At 39.4% G+C, this 12,373-nt stretch overlaps 1 long non-coding RNA gene across 1 annotated transcript; it reads left to right on the top strand.

Moving 5' to 3' along the window:
• The first annotated feature begins 241 nt into the window (after positions 1-241).
• LOC123390992 lies at positions 242-9,783 on the top strand. The gene is made up of 3 exons (XR_006605614.1): positions 242-453; positions 2,433-2,512; positions 9,668-9,783. It is a non-coding gene; the product is annotated as an uncharacterized LOC123390992 (long non-coding RNA).
• Positions 9,784-12,373: the final 2,590 nt, after the last annotated feature.

The following is a 12,373-nucleotide window of genomic DNA, read 5'->3' as shown; positions in this document are numbered from 1 at the left end:
AAATGAAAAGTCCTTTTCCTTTTTTTTTTTTTCCACAGTTTGATCAAAATAATCTCAGGAGCTTGCTGGCTGTGGCGGCACTTATACAAAAATTGGAAATACAGAGAGTTTGGGCATGGTCCTTGCACAAGGGGGATGCACACATTCATAAAGAATAATTTCAGGAGCTAGATCAGGTCTGAATTTTTACTTATTTTCAGATGGGAAGATTCTGTATCTTATTTTCCACAGATCCCTTCAGAGACTGGCCTTTCTTCTGGTGCTCTGTTTCAGCTAGAAGATGGCTAACTGCCGGGGGAAGATGCAGAGTGAGACTGGCACTCAGTGATCCGAAGGCTCTGCTCACCCTTGTCCATCCGTTTTCTCCAGAGTACCTTCGTGCTTGGTAGAAAAGGCAGACCTGATTAGTATAAGTCACAAGTAACACAACAAAATCATCATTTCCAGACTTCGGTGAGTCTTTAAAAGATCACATTAAAAAGCTAGTGTTCTCTGCAGGAACTTAAGGCAAAAAAGACTTGATTATTTATTTAGTGTTTTCCTCTCGATCTAAGCTAATTTATCTATTGTCACCAACAGTCCTGACATATCGGTGAGGTAAGTACAGTAATTCAAATGTGTAAGCTGGGTTTGATACAGTAAAACAATTTTGTAATCCAGAAATGTCTAAAAAAAACCTATCTCCTGGCTAAGACTTTCAGGAATCACAATGGTCCTTTTATTCCCTAATAAAATAACCCAATATTTAGACGTGTCCCCTGCCTTCTTGCCAGTCAGGTACAAGCTCCAATAATATGTTCTTTTCCAGATATAGGGAGAAATTCTGTGTGGTAATGGCAAAAAGAGCAAACATCTTTTTTTTCTTTTTCTCTCTTTTTTTTTTTTAAGAACAAACATCTTCAGTGGGGAAGTTTATATTCAGATTTGGAACGAGCTAGCAAATACTTGCATAGAAGATTCAAGAGGGTCTTGGGTACCTTCATATTCATTGTCGTGCTGTTTATGATAGCAGGCATTCGACAGCCTAAACGTCTAGCAGAAAGAGAGGTTAATTAAATTGCTGTACAACCACGGCAGTGGCGGATTTTGCACATCAAGTTTTTCAAGGACACTCAAAACTATAGGAACATATCTCGTTGTTTACATGCTGTGCAAGGATTAAGTCAAGCATATTTTCCATATGATGGAAAATTATGCAGCCTTAAATATCATTTCTCAAGATTACTTAACATGGGGAGATGTTTGTGACATTATGCGAAACAAAAAAGCATAATGTTCACTTGCACAGAATGTCAAGACGTGCGTAGAAGAAATCTCGGAAAGAATACGTGAGAGCATGAAACACTGCTCTACCATGAGTGGCGAGGACATGCGCAGATGTCCTCCGCTCCTTTTTATGTGGCTGAAAGAGTCTACAATAGAAAAGTATACTCCTGGTAATAGAAATGCGCTTATAACTTGTATTTCTACGAATAAAGGCAAGCCCTGTAGAGACGTCAGTAACAGGAGGATTGGGGAGGGCTCCTTGGCTTTGGCATTTGGAAGGTAACTGAAGAACTTAGCCAGACCATTTTCTGCAGAGTTGTTGGGGGTAGAAGTCCGGTTGCTGCAGATTAAAAATTTTAAATGGGAAGCTAAATGTGTTCCTGAATGGAAGCCCTATTGCCAAGGGCTTTGAAAGGAGGCGGGAAGATAAAGGAGAAGCTCAAGAGGGACATTCGATGAGGAAAGGACCGTATCTGTGTGTTTAATGAGGAGATACTGGAGGATATCCGTAGAGAAGCAGACGTTTTGAATATAGGTTAAAAGCCTCAATTTTCTCCATGAAGGAAGAGAAATTATCAGCAGAGAAAAGTGGCTGGTGGCAGGTTTTGGGAGGAGGTTAATAAAGAATTAAAAACGGTTGCTGAGATGACCAAGGCAGGGAGCTGACCAGTGGGCGTGAAAATATTGCGGAGCGGCGCTGGAGTCCAGCGGCCACTGTGTTTCTGGAAAGCGTGATGACACCAATCTGCTCCAGGGTGCGATTTAATCTAACAGCCCGCGGGAGGCTGGGGGGCGGGGCGGCAGAGGTGAATAATGGGACGGATTGAGAAGGGAGAGATGATGCGTGCAGGGAGCAGACAGGGACCAGAAGTAGAAGTCCTGAGCCATTTCGGTGACGTGGCAGCCAAAGGAGTTGGGGTGGGAATTAGGAGTTGTAAAGCGGTCGAGGGGCAGCACTGGACCCCATCGGGAAGCAGACGGTGTCCTCGGGAACCGTCGGGTGAACTCGGGTCACTGTACAGTCTCGAGTCTCTTTGTTGCTGGTGGGTCTGGTCGGTCATCCTTTCTTTGGCAGGTTTTGCTGTCAACATGACCTAACTGGGGAACATTTTTGAGGCTTACTTTCTTGTTATTTCTTTGTCTTCAATTTCAAATTTTTTGAATAGTCGAGCCCCAGCTAATAGCAGGTGTCCTGGAGAAATGAGCGCTCCTTGACTACTGAGAACAGAGCTGCTCGTGGGAGCTGGTGAGTGTCCCCTGTGGTCTTTGCCCATAAAGGAGGCTTCTAGAAAGAGACAGCCCCAAGGCTCTGCATCTTGCTGGGTCCCAGGACCCTCAACTTTGCTTGCTTGAGCATCATCTCTGACAATCAGAGTTTGTGTCAACCGTGAGTTTAATTATATGTAAAGACTGAAAGGTGCTATTTTTCTCTCTCATTGGACGAAATAAGTTAGGAGAGTATCTTTGTTTTTAGTTATAATTTATGTGTATATAATATAATTTAATTATAATACATAGTTTCTCATTAGTGTGATTAAAAAAAATTCACACGAATTGTCATCTCTTACGTCCCAATTACATTAGACATCAGATGTGATTTTTCTTCTATATCATCAAGAAAATCATTTTTAATCATTGCTGCCATGGCATCTCTGAGACTGTCTCATTCTTTCTGATCACATGATCAAAGGGATATAGGAGATTCATGGTAAGCTACTATATCTATAGAACATGTCCAGATAGACCGTGGGATAGGTTATGGCCTCAAAGTATGGGAAGGACTACTTGATTAATACGGATTATTTCTTCCACATCTACTTATGGGGCTCCTTTCCACGTATCCTGTGATATAACTAGTAATAGACTCTGTGGATTGGAAAATTAGCCGTGTTCTGCGAGTAAAAATTTTTAAAGATTTTATTTATTTGAGAGAAGGAGCAAGCAGACTCAAGGGAGAGGGGGAGGGAGAGAGAACCTGAGGCAGACTCCACACTGAGCACAGAGCCCAAAGGGGGACAGATCTCATAGCCCTGAGATCATGACCTGAACCCAAACCAAGAGTCCGTCACTTAAATGACCGCACCACCGAGGCACCCATCCTGTGAATAAATTTAATAAATGTTTCATAATCAAGCGGAGAGAAAAGGAAAATGCCATGCACACTTTAATGTACTCAAATCCATATTCATGCTAAATTTCCACAAATAGCTAGAATGTGTCTTAGAAAATACCCCTAAAAGTAAGTACTTATTAAGACCATTTTTTTAAAGGTTGTATTTATTTATTTGAGAGAGAGAGTGAGTGAGAAAGAGATCATGAGCAGGGAGACGGGCAGAGGGAGAAGCAGACTCCCGCTGAGCAGGGAGCCCAATGTGGGACTCGATCCCAGGTCTCTGGGGTCATGATCTGAGCCGAAGGCAGACCCTTAACCAACTGAGCCACCCAGGTGCCACGAAGACAGTTTAATAATGATGATAACATATAAACTGTACCTGGCACTGTTAGAAGTGCTTTATATGTATTGTCTCATTTGATCTTTTGCTTAAACCCATCAGATAAATAGTACTATAGTCACTATTTTAGAGGAAAATTGATGTCCGCCACCATGCTAGAGATCATACACCCACCAGCAACCGCCCATCCCTACCCTGTGCAGGTGTTCTATGCCGCTCTCTGTATCACTCACAATAAGGTAAAGTTAATAAATTTCAGGGTTTCTCAGAATTATCAGGGCTTTTTTCCACTTACCTGGTGGGATTCATTATTTTTGCTCTCCATTGTGGTGGTAATACTCCAAGCTTCTTTTCTATCGAGGGGTATACTCTTTCAAAAACCAAATTGATACAGACAGTAAAATCTAATGACCGTGTGTCAGTGCCATTCATTGAATGGTAAAGTTAACCTGATGCATCTCTCCGTACAGAACAAGAACCTATACCAAAATCTGTTAATGCTAAATATTAAAAATTTAGCCATTCATACATTCCAACATTAACCGTAAAATGGGACGGTGTTCTGTTTGATTCTGATTTTTCCTATTTAGGTCCATCTTACCTTTAAAGGTTCATTGAATTTTAAGGTACATCAATATAATGAAATGCACACATCATTTTCCATGCACCATTGAACATAGCAGTTGGAGTTTTTTAAATGCATTTGCAAGGAGAAACTTAAAGAAATTTGTGTTCCAGTTTATTTTTATTAAAACTCTGCATGCACACGTAAATTACTCTCCTGAGCAGCACGTGGCAACTATATAACAATTTAGGCTTAAAAGAAGTTTTGCAAGTACAAATTAAATATCATCTCATGCAGGCTAATGGAGTTTGTATCAAGATTCTCCAGTGGTGGTGGGAGGGGCAATAGAGTTGGTCTAATTGGGGGAGAATAACCGATTGGAACTCGAAAGCCAGAACTGGCCCACTACTGGAAAACACTGAATGATTTTTGTCAAATTTTATGAATTAAACCTGTACCCTTTCCTGACCTCGCCCAGCATGTCTTCCCTGTAGCGGCTCCCCACTGAAAGATTCATAATAGGATTCCCCAGTACATTTAGTCTCTGCATTTATCCTAAGAGGGGAAAAAGATGTCTAAAAAGGAAACTTTTCTCCAGAGGTCATTTCACTAAGGCCGTGACTTTCTTACTTTTTCTCATCTGCTCATGTCATCAAAAATTACAGCCATCCCTCAACTCCCGGTGACCACTCAAGCTGTCCAGTCCAAATAGTTACTCTTACTGTTGTGCCTCTCCTTGATACGACAGAGTTCAAGTGATCCTTTGGGAGACTGTAGGTTCAACATCTCCTGTGCCCCAACCCAGGCTTCCCGAGCTAATGGCTCCCGCACAGCCCTCCCAGCTCGGCTGCCTGACTACATCACTAGCCTGCTGGTCAGCTGACCTCGGTTTAGATCCTAGATCGGTCACCATCCCTTGTAGGATTTGGGACAAATCACTATTTCTCTGAACTTCAATACGTCCATCAAAGTAGTGTTTAATTAAGGAGGATGATTGTGAGAATTAAAGCGAATATTGCGAATGAAGAGTCTTGATACATTGTAATAGAAGCCCATGTAATGAGGGAGGACAGAAAATAAACCCAAATTGGAAAGGATAGAAATGCAAAGTTGTGGTAGGTAGGAGAAACATTCTATTGAGATAAAAAGAAATCGACAAGGGAAAAATGAGAAACAGTGACTTCTACCATGAGGCTGTCATAAACTATCATATTTTTAAAAACAGTGTGTTAGAGTTTGCTTTCACTGCACAATGACAGTTCAAAATGAGGGCGTGATACTCTCTGAGCTTTGACAACCTGGAATTGATAGGTATTTCACGTTCAAGTCAGTGATGATTTATTCTTAAGAGCAGCCTATAATTAACAGAAGTAAAATTACAGACATACCTCCGGTGAAAACAGGAAAAAATGTCACAGCTCTAATTCTCATGATAATAATGAAGCCTTACATGTATGGACAAGAAATACTGTTTGAGAAATTACCCTCTGTCAGACGTTCTAACCATTTTCACATACATCAGCTCATTTCATTATTATTATGCCAAGTTTATGATGTTAGTCATGTCAAAAGCTCCACTTTCGGGATAACAAAGCCGGGGCTCACTGAGGGTGCGGGGCTTGCCCACAGTGGCAAGGCATATAAGCAGCAAAACCAGGATTGGAGGGACGCCTGGGTGGCTCAGTCGTTAAGGGTCTGCCTTCTGCTCAGGTTATGATCCCAGGGTCTTGGGATCGAGCCCTGCATCAGGCTCTCTGCTCAGCGGGAGGCCTGCTTCTCCTTCTCCTGTTCCCCCTACTTGTGTTCTCTCTCTCACTGTGTGTCTCTCTGCCAAATAAATAAATAAATACAAACAAACAAAAAGGATAAAAACAAAAACAAAAAACCAAACCCAGGATTGGAATGTCCCTCCCTAACTACAAAGCGTGGATCACCAGTCCCTAGAAGGACCCCTCGCTCTGGTCCCCCGGCCTCGGGTGTGCCAGAGAAAGCTGGGGCTCGAGCTCGAGTGGCTTGCAAATCAGTTGTTAAATTGTGAGCAATCCTGTGTGATGGCTGTTAAACACAGTTTGCATTTTTGTTTTGTTTTGTTTTGTTTTAAATGACTATTACAAAGTACGGTTGACATACAATGTTATATCAGCTTCAGGTGTACAGCAGAAGGATTCAGCAGGTCTGTGCATCACTCAGTGCTCGCCGGCCGCCTAGTCCCCATACAATGTTACTATGATATGACTGACTCTGTTCCCTCTGCGGTACTTTCCAGTTTTGGTGACTTACTAATCTCATGACTGGAAGCTTGTACCTCTGAATCCCCTTTATGTCTCTTGCCCATTCTACCCCCCCAAGCCCCATCAAGCCCGTAACCATCAGTTAGTTGTCTGTATGTATTAGTCTCCTCCTGGTTTATTTGCTCATTTGTTGTTGTTGTTTTTAGGTTATTGTGGTTTTTTTTTTTTAATTCTACATTTAAGTGAAATCCTATGATACTTGTCTTTATCTTATTTATTTCACTTAGCATATGTTCTATCCATGTTGTTGCAAATGGCAAGATATCTTTCTTTTTTCTTTTAAGATTTATTTATTTATTGGACAGAGATCACAAGTAGGCAGACAGGCAGGCAGAGAGAGAAAAAAAGGCAGGCTCCCCCCTGAGCAGAGAGCCTGATGTGGGGCTCCATCCCAGGACCCTGAGATCATGACCTGAGCTGAAGGCAGAGGCTTTAACCCACTGAGCCACCCAGGTGTCCCAAGATCTCTTTCTTTTTTAAGTCACAAGAATAAAAGGTACAGCCTGGGGAATAAACTCGTCTTAATGGGAGTATTTATACCACAAGTGTTGGCCAATATTACAAGTCAGAGACCCCTCCCTGCCACCAAAGTCAGTGAAACATTTCCCATCCTAGCACAGAGTTAAAGTTGTTGATGTCCTTCTAGCTTCTATTTGTGGCTCATTGTAAACACCTTTTATATCCCCTCATAAGCAAGAGAGAAAACTCATCAAAATGACCCCTAAAATATTTTCATCAGGAAAGTCAGATGTCCATCAGGCAGATGGGATTACACCCTGTTAATGTTCGATAACCTTCATAGAAATAGGACAGTTTTTAATGTCTAAAGTTTTCATATAGACTTTCATCTTTGAGAATTTTTCTCTCAGTAGAACCGATTACTTCCAACGAATGGAAATATTCCTACTTTGCACGCAGAATGAGATGTAGTGCTTTACCTTTACAGTATTATAAAGAAAAAAGATTTTATCGCGGGAGTTACTGTCCTGCTATATGAATGGAAGTACATTGATTGACTTCTCTCTCATGCACAATGAATATGTCATCCCTCGATAGTTTCATCCACCCCACGTAAGTGCCAGTGTGTCCAAAACTGATTCAAAATGTTTTTCCTCTAAGTTTAACAAATATTTGGAATTTCAGGTCGAATAATGATTTCACGTTCAGCTAAAATTATTCTATTGAGGGATTGGATTTGTCACTAATAGAGGATGATTGATAACTGATTTAAATAAATCTCAAATACAAATGCTATGTGTTTATTAATTTGCAGTCATGATTTTAACCTTATTGATTTAATAAATGTTATGCAAATGGAATTATTCTGCAAGTATTTTAACTCAAGAGTATCGAAATATTTAGTCTAAAAAATTATCCCTACAATTATGGCATTTTAACTCATTAATATCAATTTGGTACAGAAACATTTGCCAAGAAAATTACCATAATACTCATGAATTAGTGGTTTTTTGTTACCTCGCTTGAGAACTGTGTCTTAACATTGCATTGTTCATGGTTTTCGAACACCTCAGGGAAAAATATCCTGATCATAGCTGACAAAGTGTATCATGGCCGACAGAGTGTGTCACCGACTGACCCTTTCTTCTGTGAACAGGTGTTTTTCTTTATTTCTCATCAACATATGGAGAGGCTTATCATTTCTGTACCTTTCCATAACATCTAAACCTTTGCCTGAAAGAATCATAATTATTATTTTACAGATCTTGTCCATCTTGGACATGTTAAATTAACAAAGTCACCGTTAATTTAAAGGTTGACCCAAAGCTATAGTAACTCTCCTTGGACTATGTCCATGTCTTTGTGAGAACCCCGTAACATTCCTACTGCACTTGGGTGAGCCTTTCCAACTCTTCTGTTGGAGTGTAAGCGCCTGCAGTTTATGATGTACAAGGTCTGTGAGTGTTGGAGTGCTTCGGATGGATTGATGATTCTTTACAGCATTTATCATTGAAGAACAAGACTGGGGCAACCTGGGTGCTTCACCCAGGTAAGCGGCTGACTCTTGGTTTCAGCTCAGGTTGTGATCAGAGTCATGAGATCGAGCCCCACAGTGGGCTCTGTGCTTCATGCGGAGTTGGCTTGGGACTCTCTTTCCTTCTCCCCCTGCCCCTCTCCCCTGAACTCGCGCTCTCTCTTTCTCTTTCTCTCTCAAATAACTAAGTAAATCTTTGAAGAAAGAAAGAGCAAGGCTCTTAGGTTTATTTGCTATTTTAAGATACTAAACATTGATAAATATGTGAATAATGAAAACAGTAAATCAAGAGTCAGTAGTTTAGGGACTGTGGAGCTGTATTAACCTAGGTAAAGCCATTTTTATATGAAGTCTTTTTATAAAAGATCATAAATCTAGTATTTTCAAACATCTGGTTGTCTCTAAGTTGAATCTGCTAGATCATTCTCAACCCTGATTAACTAGCAGACTGATGTATTTTTATATTCTGCCTTACATAGTAGAGATAATGGACACTTTGGTATCACATGGTATCAAATTGTTTCATTGATAACATAGACCCACTCAAATGAGAGAATCTGTGTAATCATATCTTTTCATTATACTGATGCCATTAGTGTTTCTTTTTCTCTGGATGATATATAATCTATAAGTTATATATAAACATATGTAACTATATGTTAAGTATAGTGATATATAATAAATAAGCATATATATTTCATATAAATATATATGTGTGTATATTATAGATTGTAGATGTATACATTATGTGTATATATATATATACATTTATATTATAATACATATACATCTACATATAAATTTTATTTGCCTTATTGCTTTAAGTTCTTTGCAAGTCAAGGAAATAAATCTTTTCTCATATGGGTTGCAAATTTTTCCCAATTTATTATTTCTCGGTTTAATTTTTGTAGTTTTTCATTTGGCATTTAATATATATGTGTATGGAAAACAAAAAGTATGCATGGATTTGGATTTTTAAAATATTTTACGTAAGTTTGATTTTATTCTTAGTGCGGCTTTTATCACATTCCCTAACATTTTAGAATTTTGAACAAATCTGATTTTGTAAACTAATTATGTAACTATCTTTTTTTTACAGTTTGAAATGTCCCTCTCGGAAATGATTCTGGCTAGATATTCAAGAGGAGACAGAAGAATCCTAGCTCCATGAATATATTAATTTCTAAAGTCATAAATGTGCATTTTTTTGTTTTACATCGCAGTCTCTGGCATAAAAATTAAATCCAAACCTTAAAAAGTAGGATAAAAATCCTAAAAATAAAGGGAAATAAAAGTAGTGAAATGCTACAAGAATAGAATTTAAGACGTGTTTTCTTTAGTGTCAAGGGAGGTTCGTGATGCGTTGACCTCAAAAGCTCATCTGCTAACTACATCATGGCAAGGACATCACTTAAGTGGCTGGTCTTCCGTTCTCCCCCTGATGAAATGAGAGTAGGACTGACTTCCTGGTTTCCAGGCAATGTGTGGAGGACTCTGGAGAGCAGGAAAACACTGAGACAAGGAATACACTTTGTTTTCCACTCTATGTATCACTAGCAGCTCGGGTTAACTCTTTGACAGCTGAAAAATAGAAAACCAAGCAAAATTATTAGATCTCCTCTTTCTGCCCAGTATAAGCCAGCTGCAAGTAAGTAGACTGTGAGATGTGCTTCTGTGCATGTGTGTGTAAATGGATAACAGTCTTCACGAACATCGAATGGTGGTATTGAACATGTCTTAAATTACACACCTGTGTGAAAGTTGGAAAAGGCCTTTGATACTGGTAATTATTTATATAAAGGAACAGATTCGTTTTGCTGAATGCAGTGATTTCTAAACTCTGTCCCTTTAAGTTTGCTGCTCTTCAAGGCTGTCTTGATGAAGATATAGGAGGGAATTAAATCGATTCAAGTTGGATTAATAAGGCGCTGATTTGAATGGAGTGTTATCCCATGATATTTGGTATTTCCTGGCTTTTCCTTTGCTTTTTAAAAATTCTTTTTCCTTACTCCTTGAGTTTAAATATATGATCATTATACAGAAAATGCCCATATAGAGTGTTTCAGCCCCACACATGTGGCCATTTTATATTGGCTGCAGTATCCGGAAATTATAGTCTCATTATCTCCTGGCCCGTTTTTCAGAGAGAAAAATATGTGTATCCCCACCATTATAAGCTTTCGAGGCTTTGGAACACTATTGAGATTGAAGTGCTGTGCTTGCAAAAAAAAAAAAAAAAAAAAAAAAAAAAAATTGATTCTAACAAATGGTGTGCTTTGAATTTTCCTTTCTACTGCATTTTTATTCATTTTTTAATTCTCACACAGTGTTCTGAAGCAGTTACAATGAATCACGGGGCTGAATTCAGCTTTGCAAATATGTTAAAAGAAATTATCAGGCACTTCACTTCATCTAGAAATATCACCCAAGGAAAAAATAATAAGCCTTTGCCAGCTAGTGTTGCACAACAAGCAAAAAGAATTGAATCAGTATTATTGCTTTCCATTTGACAAGCACAACACTGTACTATCGTGAGAGAGGAACTATTTGTAAACTTCTCTGAACGTAGTTACCGTCATGTGCATTACTTACTAAGATCCGGAAGGCGCCTCGGTAATATTGGGGAAATGCCCCTATATTGGAACATATATCTTGTCCCTTGTTTAAATTTGTCCGCGTGAGACATGGATGGTGATTAAGCACTTGCTGCCTGCAGGCAGTAGAGTGGCCTGCGAGAACCTTCACCCAGATCCAAAGGTGGTAGAAACTGCTACATACATTTAGGGTCCACTGTCCCTGTTGGACAGAATGAACGGTGTTGGCTTCGGGAAGTCTTTCTAGTGCAACCTCCTGGATCGCGAGAACAGCGTCCCCAATGGTGATTCCTAACATTTTTGTCTGTGGTTTACCAATCACTCTTGCATGGTGTTTCAGTTTCTGAATGTTACTAATCAACTTGTAACTAAGAAGAGCATTTGGCTGGTGGTCTCTTCCTGATGATGTGTTCTACAATAATGATGAAATTTACCAAGCTGGCTTTTACTTATCCAGAGACTGGTTTTTCTTGGTGTTTTTTCTAGGCAGGATATTCGCTTTCCCGCCATTTTCCTATCAACCGTCACACTGAACTTCGGTTTTTGAGTCAAAGAATGTTGATAAAGGGAAAAGAAAACAGAAGTTACATAAAATCGTTTGGAGTCTTGGGTTCGTGTATGTACAAGTTCACCAGATGGTAGGTTTATCAGTGGCTTTGTGAGTTTCAGGACTTGTCCAGTAACCTAGCCATATTTTCATTGCCGTGGGTAATACAACACCATATTTTATGCTACATTGAAACAGTGGAAAACCTTTTATTTATTTGCTTTTTTTGTTTGTTTATTTTAGGGAGTGTGCAAGGTGGGGAGGGAGAGACAGAGGGAGAGAGAGGGAGACAGAGGGAGAGAATCTTAAGCAGACTCCATACCCAACATGGAGCCCTACACAGGACTTGATCCTGCAACCTTGAGATCATGACCTGACTTGAAATCAAATCAGATGCTTAACTGACTGAGCCACCCAGGTGCCCCTGAAAAACCTTTTCAATCTGAGTTACCATAGAATCTGTCTGTATCCTACGTATTTCCTCAGATCCCTGCTGTTAAGACTTTTCAGTGTCTTCCTTTTACATAAATTATTAACAAACTAGGCATTTTCAGAGATCATATTGATGTAAGTAAATTCGAAGTTTTCTTCACCTCTTGATATACGAACTAAACACTTTTTTTTTTTTTTTTTAATTTTTTAATTTTTTATTTTTTATAAACAT

Source organism: Mustela putorius, unplaced genomic scaffold (assembly GCF_011764305.1).
Source record: "Mustela putorius furo isolate JIRA1106 unplaced genomic scaffold, ASM1176430v1.1 tig00000174_pilon_pilon_pilon, whole genome shotgun sequence".
Lineage (NCBI taxonomy): Eukaryota > Metazoa > Chordata > Mammalia > Carnivora > Mustelidae > Mustela > Mustela putorius.
The sequence above is the reverse complement of the archived record's forward strand: the minus strand, read 5'-3'. Positions and strand labels throughout refer to the sequence as shown.